Source organism: Nothoprocta perdicaria, unplaced genomic scaffold, assembly GCF_003342845.1.
Source record: "Nothoprocta perdicaria isolate Ctin4 unplaced genomic scaffold, notPer1 scaffold_124, whole genome shotgun sequence".
NCBI classification, from domain to species: Eukaryota; Metazoa; Chordata; class Aves; order Tinamiformes; family Tinamidae; genus Nothoprocta; species Nothoprocta perdicaria.
The window spans coordinates 1,300,384-1,310,477 of record NW_020454361.1 but is presented as its reverse complement, the minus strand read 5'-3'; the positions used below and the strand labels follow the sequence as shown (position 1 = coordinate 1,310,477).

The 10,094-nt window shown below is 55.3% G+C and overlaps 1 protein-coding gene across 1 annotated transcript in view; it reads right to left on the bottom strand.

Moving 5' to 3' along the window:
* EFNB1 (ephrin B1) overlaps window positions 1-10,094 on the bottom strand; it is a gene marked incomplete at its 5' end in the record, with an annotated part of 56,135 nt that overhangs the window by 21,058 nt on the left and 24,983 nt on the right. The window lies entirely within an intron of this gene.

The window sequence follows — 10,094 nt, the reverse complement described above, 5'->3', positions numbered from 1 at the left end:
CCCCGGCCCTACCAACTAGGTCACCCGGCCGCGGGCCAAAACGCGGTGCCAAAGCAGCGCGCGCCGCAGAGCCGCCCCCACCCCGGCCTGATGCAATCCCGGCGGCGGAGCAGCCCCTGCTCCTCCTGCCCCGCTCGCATCCCGCCCCACGCCGCCAACACTCGGGCCCGCCGCCGCCTCCYGCCCCGCGCGCCCAGGCCCACGCTCGCTCCTCCGCAGCCGGGCTGAGTCAGGCGTTTTCTGGCACAGGGCTCCCTGGTGACTCAAATTCCCTCCTTCAGCCTCTGCTGGCTCCCTCCGGCCCAAGAGCGGCCAAGCAGGAAGCCGCAAACAAGCAGAGCAGATGTCTGGCAGCCCAGGCGAACAAGGAGGGCTCCCGTGCACCTCCCGTGCACCTCCACCTCGGGCACAGCCATCGCAACCCGGGCGCTMACGGGACACCCAGCAGCGCTCCTGCCTGAGCTCCTTGTGCTCCTGCACAAGGCCCAGGTGATTCCTGAGTATAGGAGGCCTGGAAAAACATGGGGAGGATCACAAAGCACGCACGGGATCACAGCTGGGAACATCCAAACACCATATCCTGTTGGCACTGCTTAATCTTACGTGATTCAGAATCCAAGCCTCTGTRCATTTTATTTATTTTGAGGATAAAATTATAAACTTACTTTCTTCTATGAACATTCAGCCTTAACTTCATTAGCACGCTTTTTTTTTTTTTCTTTTTGCTTGGGAATTAGTCCAGAAACCTTTCTCAAATTTTGCACGTGAACATCAAGCAAGGAAGAGCTATCATCAAAGGCACACGGCGCTTCCCACGGCGCGCAGCCCGGCAGTCGGGGAGGCTCTGGAGCCACTGCCGGGCTCTGGAGCTGCTGCTCTGCACAATCCGCAGGACGACGCTGGGCTCTGCTCCGCATCGCAGCCCACGGCACCGGGACAAGGGGCCCCTCCACGCGCGGCTCCCCGCCGGCGGCACTGCTGCRCACAGACACATCCACCCTTTGTCCTTCCATCTCCCCGATTTCTTCTCCTCCATTTCCCCCTTAGGTTACTATCCCTCTCCTCCAAACCTAGGGCTCRTTCTGAGTTGGAAAAATTACACCGACACAAGGTGACTTGTCTTTGCAAGGGCACATCTTTAAATTATTGGTAACTGGAAAGAAGGCACGGGTCTACTTTTAGATTAATCATGAAATTCATTGTGTCCCAGCAGCACATGCAGTAACTTTGGGGGGGATTTGCTGTACTCTTTGTGTTTAACGAGGAACGTGACTTCCCCACTGCAGCACCAGGGTCGGGGGGATCAAAATCAATCCAACGTCAGGCATGAAACCGTGCCTGGCACCACACACTGAAGTGCGCCGGGGGGCTGGCACGCGCGCTCGCTTGGACAAGCGCAATGGGGACAGGGCAGCCGGGGGGCCCCGGGAACGGGGCTGCCTGCGGCCGGGAGTCAAACCCTGCAGGAAGGCCGAGCGCGGGCCCCGCTGCCCCTGGGAGCAGGTTCTGTCGCGTCTTCCGCACGACAATTCCGCATCTTCTGCACGACGAGCACCCATCCCAGCTACCCCCTAGCCACGCGCTCTCAAAGCACAGGGTGCAGCACAGACGGACACGGTTCTGCCCTGAGGCCTTCCCGAGTTTAAAGGCTCCAGCTGAGACAGTCCATGCACAAACAGGCAGGCACTGAGAAGCGMCAGGAGCCCGGGAACCGGCTCGGTTCGGCCTCCTCGCAGTCAGGAACACCTCAAGCTCTTTACAAACCGCACCATGCAGCCACGGCAGGCAGCAGAGACCTCTGCGCTGCCCTCTCGGGACTCGCTCGCACAGCCCGAGCGCTCGGGGCAGCTCACGCCACCGGGAGCTGCAATCGCCACCAGCGGAAAGACRCAGGGCAAGCGCTACAGCTAAATACACGGCGAGAGAAAGGAAAGGGCGGCCCCGGAGCGCTCTGCGTAGCAGGTTGCTCGYGCGGAGGCCGCAGGGCGGCCTTGGGGCCGAGGCTCCGCGCGGGCCGGGCCTCCCCGCCAGCGGCCCCGGCRCGGGGCAGCCGCGCACAGAAGCCTGTTTGCTTAGCGAATTCCTCGCTCTGCAGGTTCCTTGGGAGCTATCAGGTGGCAGCGTCCAATTTCCTCATTGTTTCGGGAGGTGTTTTCTGATGGGAAAGGTGAAAAGGGTATTTGTGAGCCTTGTAAACCGATTCCTCCGAGTTGGGTAAACAAGGGGAGCTCTGTTGGCCGGCGGCCGCTGGGAGCCCGGGATGCCGGAGCACAGAAACTTCAATTACAGAGCAGCCCTTCCCGCTGCCGCGGCCCCCGGCCCTGGGCCCCGCGGGAGTCCGGGCACGGCCGAGGGGCCGGGCTGCTCCTGGTGTGCTCCATGCGTGGCCCTYGCCATCCACACAGCGTAGGCGCGGCCGGATCGGACAGCCCCGGACAGGCATCTGCCTTCCCCAATGCCCGGCCATGTCAGGAACCGGTGCCAGGCCTGGCCACGGGGCTGGCATCGCCCAGGCGACTCCATGGGAGAGGAAGAGGAGCTGGCGGATAAGGGATAATCCCTCGAAATATGCAGCTGGGCTACCTTGGGGTGGTTTAAATGGCGGGTCACAGCCCTTGTTTTACGGGCTCAGTGTAAGCAAGAGCTTAAGCAATTCTGATGCGGCAGCACTTCCTGAAGGGACCGGCGCCRCAGCCCAGGGCGCCCGGTGCCCCACGCGGTACCCACGTGTGCACATGGCACTGCAGCCACCTGCGGCGGGACCCACACGTCTCCAAGGTCCTTTCCAACCATAAGGACTCGCTGATTCCACCTGGGAGGGTGCAAGGGGGAAACACGCTCCTACACGGGTGCCCGGAGCAAATGAAGCAGCTGATCCCTCCCTCGCAGCCTCAGAGCGGCAGCCCTCCGGGAGGCGGGTGCAGAAGGCAGGGGCTGAAGGCAGGTCCCCTGCGCTGGGGACGCAGCCCGTGTCACAGCTCCCGCACGGAGCGGCTGCTCCTGGCTTGGCCACGAGGCCTCTGGATCACGTCGTGCCAGGACCCCRGCTTGCTGCAAGCCCAGCAAGCCTAGAAACGAGGGGGATGAACCAAACCGGAGGAATTCCGGGGAGCAAAGTGAGGGCTCGTGCCGGGGGCGCTGCCGGCTCCGTCCTCCCCCCGCGCAGGCTTCGCTTTCTTTGTGTGGGCAGGTACAGACTAGCAAATTAGGTCATGTTTAAAAACGCTCCAGCTAATACGTCTGAAACAGTAGCTTCAGACAGCAGCGTCGCGCAGATAAGATATCTGGCACCTTTAGAAACACTTCAGTAGTCATTCAGCTCTTCCTCAGGGAGAACACGACCAGTAACTTGCTTGGAAAGCCTTTTTTTTTTTTTCAAGGAATGTGTTAACACACATTCAAAGAGCCTCCCTCCTGGCCTAGGAGACTGCGGATCACGGGAAGGGSCCCAACGTGGAACACGGCATCACGGTAACAATGCGCGTCCTGCCGCGCTCCGGGCCCCGCGGAAAACRGAACGCAGCTCCACGACGACCTCCTCCTCCAACGAGCTACTCCAAAGCTTTAATTCTGACATACATACAAGATGACATATGCTAAACGCTGTTTTCTTCAAAGAAATCCCAAAATAACTGTAGCTTACATGGAGGACGTCTGCTTTGAGCAGTGCGGGCTGCAGAGACGCTTCCGAGGCCTGGCAGAGCGATGCATTGCGAAGGGAGGACAGCAGCACCCGCTTTAAATGGCATTTTCTAGTACGCAAAAGCCAGGCTTATTTCTAGTGTTTCAGGAGCCAAAGACAATGCTAAAATAGCTCGTGATACTAATAACACATATTAGCTTACTTTAAGAGCTTTTTTTCTTTTCATTAATTCTCAAAGTATCAAAAAAAGAGCAAATACAAGGCAGTTTATTAAGACTGTAGCAGCTGCAAATGTCCTGGTGAAAAGTGCTGGAGAGTCCCCAAGATTTCCCACCCTCCGCTCCACGCGGAAACCACAGGGTTTTCCAGCACAGCACATCAAGGCTTTCCACTGGCAGCAGCAGGCTCGGACGCCACGGGAACGTGACGGATCCACCACAAGTTAGCGATGCAGGTGACTGCCCAACGCTCCATATCCTTCACCGTTAACACGGCTCTTGCAAACTGCCGAAGCTCACGGCAGTTATGAAACAGGCCCCACATGGCAAAAAAATAAAACCCAGAAAGGAAGTAGCCCAAATCAGTCTAAACCAAAGAGATCCAGTAAATAAAACTTGAAACTCCATGCACAAGCTCAGTGTGTCCTTCCCAAAGGCATTCCTGGAAAGCAGGGAGCCTGCGAGATCTTCAACGACGTCCAACTACGCAACCAGAAAATGAAAAACCTTCCTCCTCCTGCTTCATTCTTATTTACCCTTCCAGAGCATATCGTAGTATTTCACCTAAGCTCCCCATTTTGGCTATTTCCTCCTGCCCAGGCCTGGTAGCCACTGGCTAGAAGACACCACCCCATCCCTGTAAGAATCCTCCAAACCCCCTGCCCTACAGAGCGGTGCTAAACCCCCAGCAACGGAGGCTCCCTCCAAAGCTCCTGCCACAAAACGCAGCCTTCTCTATTCCACCAAGCATCTATTTTCACCACGTAAGATAAATCAAGGGGCTGGATCCTAACTTTAGCGGCACCTTTGCACCACCACTGCTGTGGCACAAGTCAAACGGCAGTCACAAGTTTTGGAGCAAGCTACATGGGAACAATTGTGCAGTGAGTTAGAAGCTTCATTTGAGAACATCAGGTTTCCCTTTTTATGGAGAAAAGGGACAGATTTTTCTGTGCTATAAAATGATCTACAGGCAAAACACAGAGCTATGCTGATAGCAGTGCCCGCTGCTCCCAATCAGCAGATACAAAGCCTGGCTCTGGAGATAAGCTCCTGCCATACAGCTCATTCCTTCATGTCTCAAAAGCCATGTAAAATTAACACACAGCAATTGTACAGTCCCTAGCCCAGCGGCCAGCAACTTCAGCAGGCTGATGCTGCCTGCTTCTATTTCAGAGATGCAAGAACAAGGAAGCAAGTGAGCAGCGAGCAGCACAGCGAGAAAATTATGCTCCTAACCCAGTGTTGTTAAAATCCAGCTTACATGCTCCAGCAGGAAGACACAGCATCCTCCTGCCACTACTGGTGTTATTACAATCTGATTTTGGGCCCTTGTGAAATTCTTGGAGACAGAGATTTCCTACGGAAGGAAGTTAATTACAGACAGAGTGAAGAGGTTCCCTCCCAYCCATGTCTGTGGCCTTCACATTTGTTCAGTTGAGTTGTTCCTCACTGCGAGGAAGCCTAAACAGGAGCACGCAACTCACCGGCTCCACTCCAGACTCTCAGATCTCACTTCTTTCATGTCTCCTGCTATTATCAGTTGCCTTAAAAAATCCTCAATCTTTTTTTTTTTTTTTTCTGTCAATCTACGCATAATTATTTTCATTGCCCTTCCACAGACCTCTTCTATTTCTGCTCTATCCCTTTTGAGAGGAGCTGATCAGAACAGAATGCAGCAATTTCAGGTAAGTCTTTCTTGAAACAGCCTAATATCTCCTTCACTCCTTTGGCCTCAGCTGCTCAGAGAGATATTTTTCAGCTTTTTGTAACAGCAACTTACAGCTTTTCCCACAGGAGCTYGAGCTAATCTCAGGTCTGTGTGCATGAATGATTAAGGCGGTTGTTTTGCATGTGCTTTACTGCGCTCCCGTCTTCCGCACATTTCACCTGCCACCGCGCCGCTCAGYCTCCCAAATCCCACCCTGACTCCTGCAAATTCTACCTTCCCATCCACTTGCTCTTTCCTGTGGTGAAGGCATCCGCACAGTAAGGATACAGTCATCCTGAATAACGACCGTAGTTGACTATTTCACCTCTCCATCATTTCTTCAGTCAATTCACGTCYGAAGACAAATCTCATCTCCTCAGACTTTATTTAGTAGATCCCAGGAGACATTTAACAAAATTTGCATTTTAGCCCAAGATTCACATGCACTAAATTAGCTCTTCCCACTCTTCCTCCATCGAAACTCATGACAGTTGGTTCCTACTCTATCACGTGGACGTAGCACACRAATCTTCGCGGCCAATTTCATCAAATAATTTACCTGCTTCGAAAGTAATGCACATGGGTCTATAACTCTCAGGATCACTCCTAATACCTTTAATGGTAAACACGATATTGGCTCCCTGCCAGCCCTCTGATACAGCATTTGATTTTAATGACGGATTACATCTTGTTAGCAGCTCCGCCACTTAAGGGTAAGTGCAGTCAATCCTTGGATGAATACCACCTGGTCCCTCTGCCCCACTGCAGTCTAATCCAGAACGTTGCTCTAACCCTTGGCTGATCACCCTGTTTGACAGCACCTCGTCATCTTTCAGCACGAGGCAGATAAAAGGAAGGGATGTCGGCTTTTGGCAGTGTTATTCCTACAACCCCTATACTCCCCATGCCCCGGGCGGCCTTAGCAGCAGAACAACAGCGGTAACGACACCCATCCATGCAAACAGTCCTCTCAGCCTTGCAAGAGCTTGAAAGATAAAATAAAAAGTGCATGAGCTGGGATTATATGAACAGAATCTCCATTCCCAAGTTAAACGGCTTGGAGCTGCTTTTAAATCCGTAATGCTTTTGCCTCTCTTTCCACTTTCTCCTTTTGCCGGAGGGCCGTACTCCCACAGCACATTTAAAGGCTTGCTGAGCCCGGCCTAACTCGCATCCCCACATCCATCTTYGTCAGCTTCTCCTTCCACGGATAGTTATCTCCGCCGTGCCCAACGATGGGAAAACCCGCGCGCCGGCCGCGCACAAGCCACGGCCCCCGCGAGCCGAGCGGGCAGCGGGGAGGCTCAGCAGGTGACCCTGCGCGTACGGCACCTCCTGAATATTCATGGACATCATTAGCATAGCCATGGGGCCTCGGGAACGCATTCCTTAAGGGAAAGCAGCAGGGAGGAGGAGGAGGAGGAGGAAGATGCCCGAGCAGGAACCCCATGCACCACATCTCCCGCACGCCATGGAGGGCTGGATGCTCCTCACCAATTCCTGCTGCCCACTCCAGCCCACGCACTGGGAGGACGGGGCTGCCCTGCAGCTTTGGGAAGAAGGGCTTTGCTGGGGATTAGTTGGGGGGACGCGAGGRTGCTCGGCCCAAGAGACCTCTCCTTGCCGGAGGCATGGCTGGCTCCCGGACACCATGCTGCTCCCGCAGCCAGTCCCCATCCCCTCACCAGGAGGGGCTGGAACGCGTGCCAGGAGACACCCTGCCTCCAGAAACTGCAAACAAAGCCCCAAGATGGGGCAAAACCAGGAAACCTCCATCYCGCGGCCGTGGCCACGGCCCACAGGGGCAAGCAGGCCGTGTTAATGAAGTTGCAGTGGTGACTTGGGGGCTTTTGTCACCCGCCTTCTTCGCCGCTCCCCCTCAGCCCCCAGCACGGCCCCTCCGGGCACGCTTTGAGGCCGTTTCTCCACGTTTCAGGTTTAATGAGGCCCTTTCAGCCCTCCCAAAGACAAAAGGCCCCTCTCGCTCGGCRCGGATTTACACGACGCATCAGCCAGGCATAAACAGGTCTCCATGGCGACGCGCCGCCCGGCTGCCATTTTGTGGCGCCTGGCGCCCGCTTTGCACCGGGGGGGCCTGGCCACGTCCCCCCGCTCCCAGCACAGGGACAGGGGCACCCCGAGGGGCCCGGGTRCCTCCGGGGACCTTCCCGCTGGGCACGTGCTCTTCCCACCTTGGAAAAGTCCCCCCCGCGCCCTCATCCCTAAACACGGGAGCTCCTGCGTGCGCCAGAATGTGCTACGGGGGTCCCGTAGTGTTTGGGATGGGGAATGCTGCCGCCATCGTGGCCCCATATCCATGTGCAGAGCGGCACGGCGAGGCCGTCTGTCCACACAGCCCCTTTCGGCATGCGCCAGCACTCATCCTGCTCCATATGGGCCCATCCTGGCGAGGCCGAGTTCTGCTCACAAACCCGAACTAAACCCGGCCCAAAGCTCAGCTTTCCCGGAGGGCATCCCCACACTGCTGCGCTGAGCGCCGAGCCAAGAGCGCCGCGCTCCAGGTCACTTCAATCCACTTGAGAGGCAATTTGGAACCGAGCGGCTGCAGCGCTCCAAAGTTACCGCAATGGATGTGGATTCGGGCAAACGGCACCAAGCCGGGTTTAACGCCAGCGCCCGCGCAGCCAAGTCCAGCAGCTATATTTAACCTGCGCATTCCTCCGGAGGGAAGCTGGTATGCACTTGAGCTCGCCGGCAGCGAGCAAAGCAGGGGCCGGAGCACAGCAGGCGCATGCCACGGCTCTGCTAAAATCATTAGCTGGGAACTACGAGAGATCCACATCTCGGGCTGAACTCCGTCCCACTCCGCTCCGCTGCCGGAGCACCCCCGCCTCCAAAGCGCAGACGGTTTCCGAGATGCACTGGGAAGGTACTAAAGTCAATGTTTCTCTAATGTATGCAATCCCCTGTAAGTTTTGCACCAATGAGCAAATCGAGTTTATTATCAAACCAAAGTTAAAGTGTAAGCAAAGAGTCAAGTAAACAGCAGCTGCAAGGGAAAATAAAAAACAACATCAACAAAAAAAGAGTCTTAATGCTTTTGAGAAAGAGGATTTAACATTAAACATGGGGAAAAGGGGAAACATGCTGGGGGGATCTGGGTCAGTAACAAYGGGTGCAGGCGCATGGCCCCCACACTGCACTGGAACCTCCCGTGCAGAGCAGCYGGGCAAAGAGATCCCTTTGTCCGGCAGGGCTCTGCAGAGCCCTCCTTGGCGAGTCCCTGAGCTCCCACTATCGCCCCGGGCGGCGCGCGCTGCCACCTCCGTGCACGGACAGCCCCGAGCCTCCCTTCCACGGGAGTCCCAAACCCCGGGCGTTGGTGCGCAGGCAGCTGCCCTGCTCCGCGACGCCAAGGGGCTCTCCAGCCCTTCAGACAAAGCTCTGACAACAATGAGCCTCATATCCAGGGCCCTGAACACATCTCTCTCACCCAGCCTCAACCACTTGAGGCCAAGTGGCACCGCGCTTGCTCAGCACAAAGCTGCCCATCCAGAGGGGGGAAACAAAAGAGATCCCATCACAGCTCCACACCCTCCTCTTCCATCCACAGCCCTCAGTGCCGATAACAAAATTCTCTATTTACTGCCCTCAACTGCAATTTCCTTAAACCACTGCATCGTTCATGCTCCTGAGAAACGAAGTGTCCAGCAGGACGAGCTGCCCGATGCCCTGACGAGAGGTGATGAGAATTTGCTCTGGGCACCTTTGCAGCCCCAAACACAAGCCACATCCTCACCAAGCACACCTACAGACACCAAAAAGCATGCCTAGAAATGTCCAACACAAGCCAACCAAACAAGAAACCAGTCCACCTCAGATACAAGCACAATGGACATTTTTCTTTTTTTTTTTTTTCTTTTTGCATTTCAGCAACTAGATGTGATGTGACAACCACCTTCTAATAAACACCAACAGTAGATTTGTTCACAAGTCACACAGCTACGGCTATAATTCTGAAAACCAAGCACTTACAAAATGTAAATGGGCGCTTGTTTTTCCCTCAGGCCCTGTTGTACCTGATAAGCAAATAAAAGACCAGACCAAACCTATTTTAACATAAAAACATGAAACTTTACAGCCTTTCTACAACGGGAAGCAAGAAAGAGGAGCCAGATTACCATTGCAAAACTGCAGCCTGGAGAAGGGTCTGGTTTCCCCTCCTCCCAGCACAACCCCCTTCTCCTAAAAACAGGCAGGCTCATGAATCCAAACCTCACCCGCTCCATTGTCCAGCACGTTTTCATTAGAGAAGGTGCCCTTTGTGGAGAGGGCCATCCTTCAACAAACAACGTAGCCCCTCTGATTTCAGTACAGATTCTTTTATTATTACTGCATCAGAAGACACGGCAGAGGAAGTCCAGATCAGCTAACAGAGGTCATCAGCCAGCGGGAACAATTCCCACGGGCTCCGGGTTCTTTCTGCCTTCCCGAGCAGGCGTTCCCACTCAAGTRCAGCTCTGCTTCGGCTGCCACGACGCTTTCAGATCATGGCCAAGAG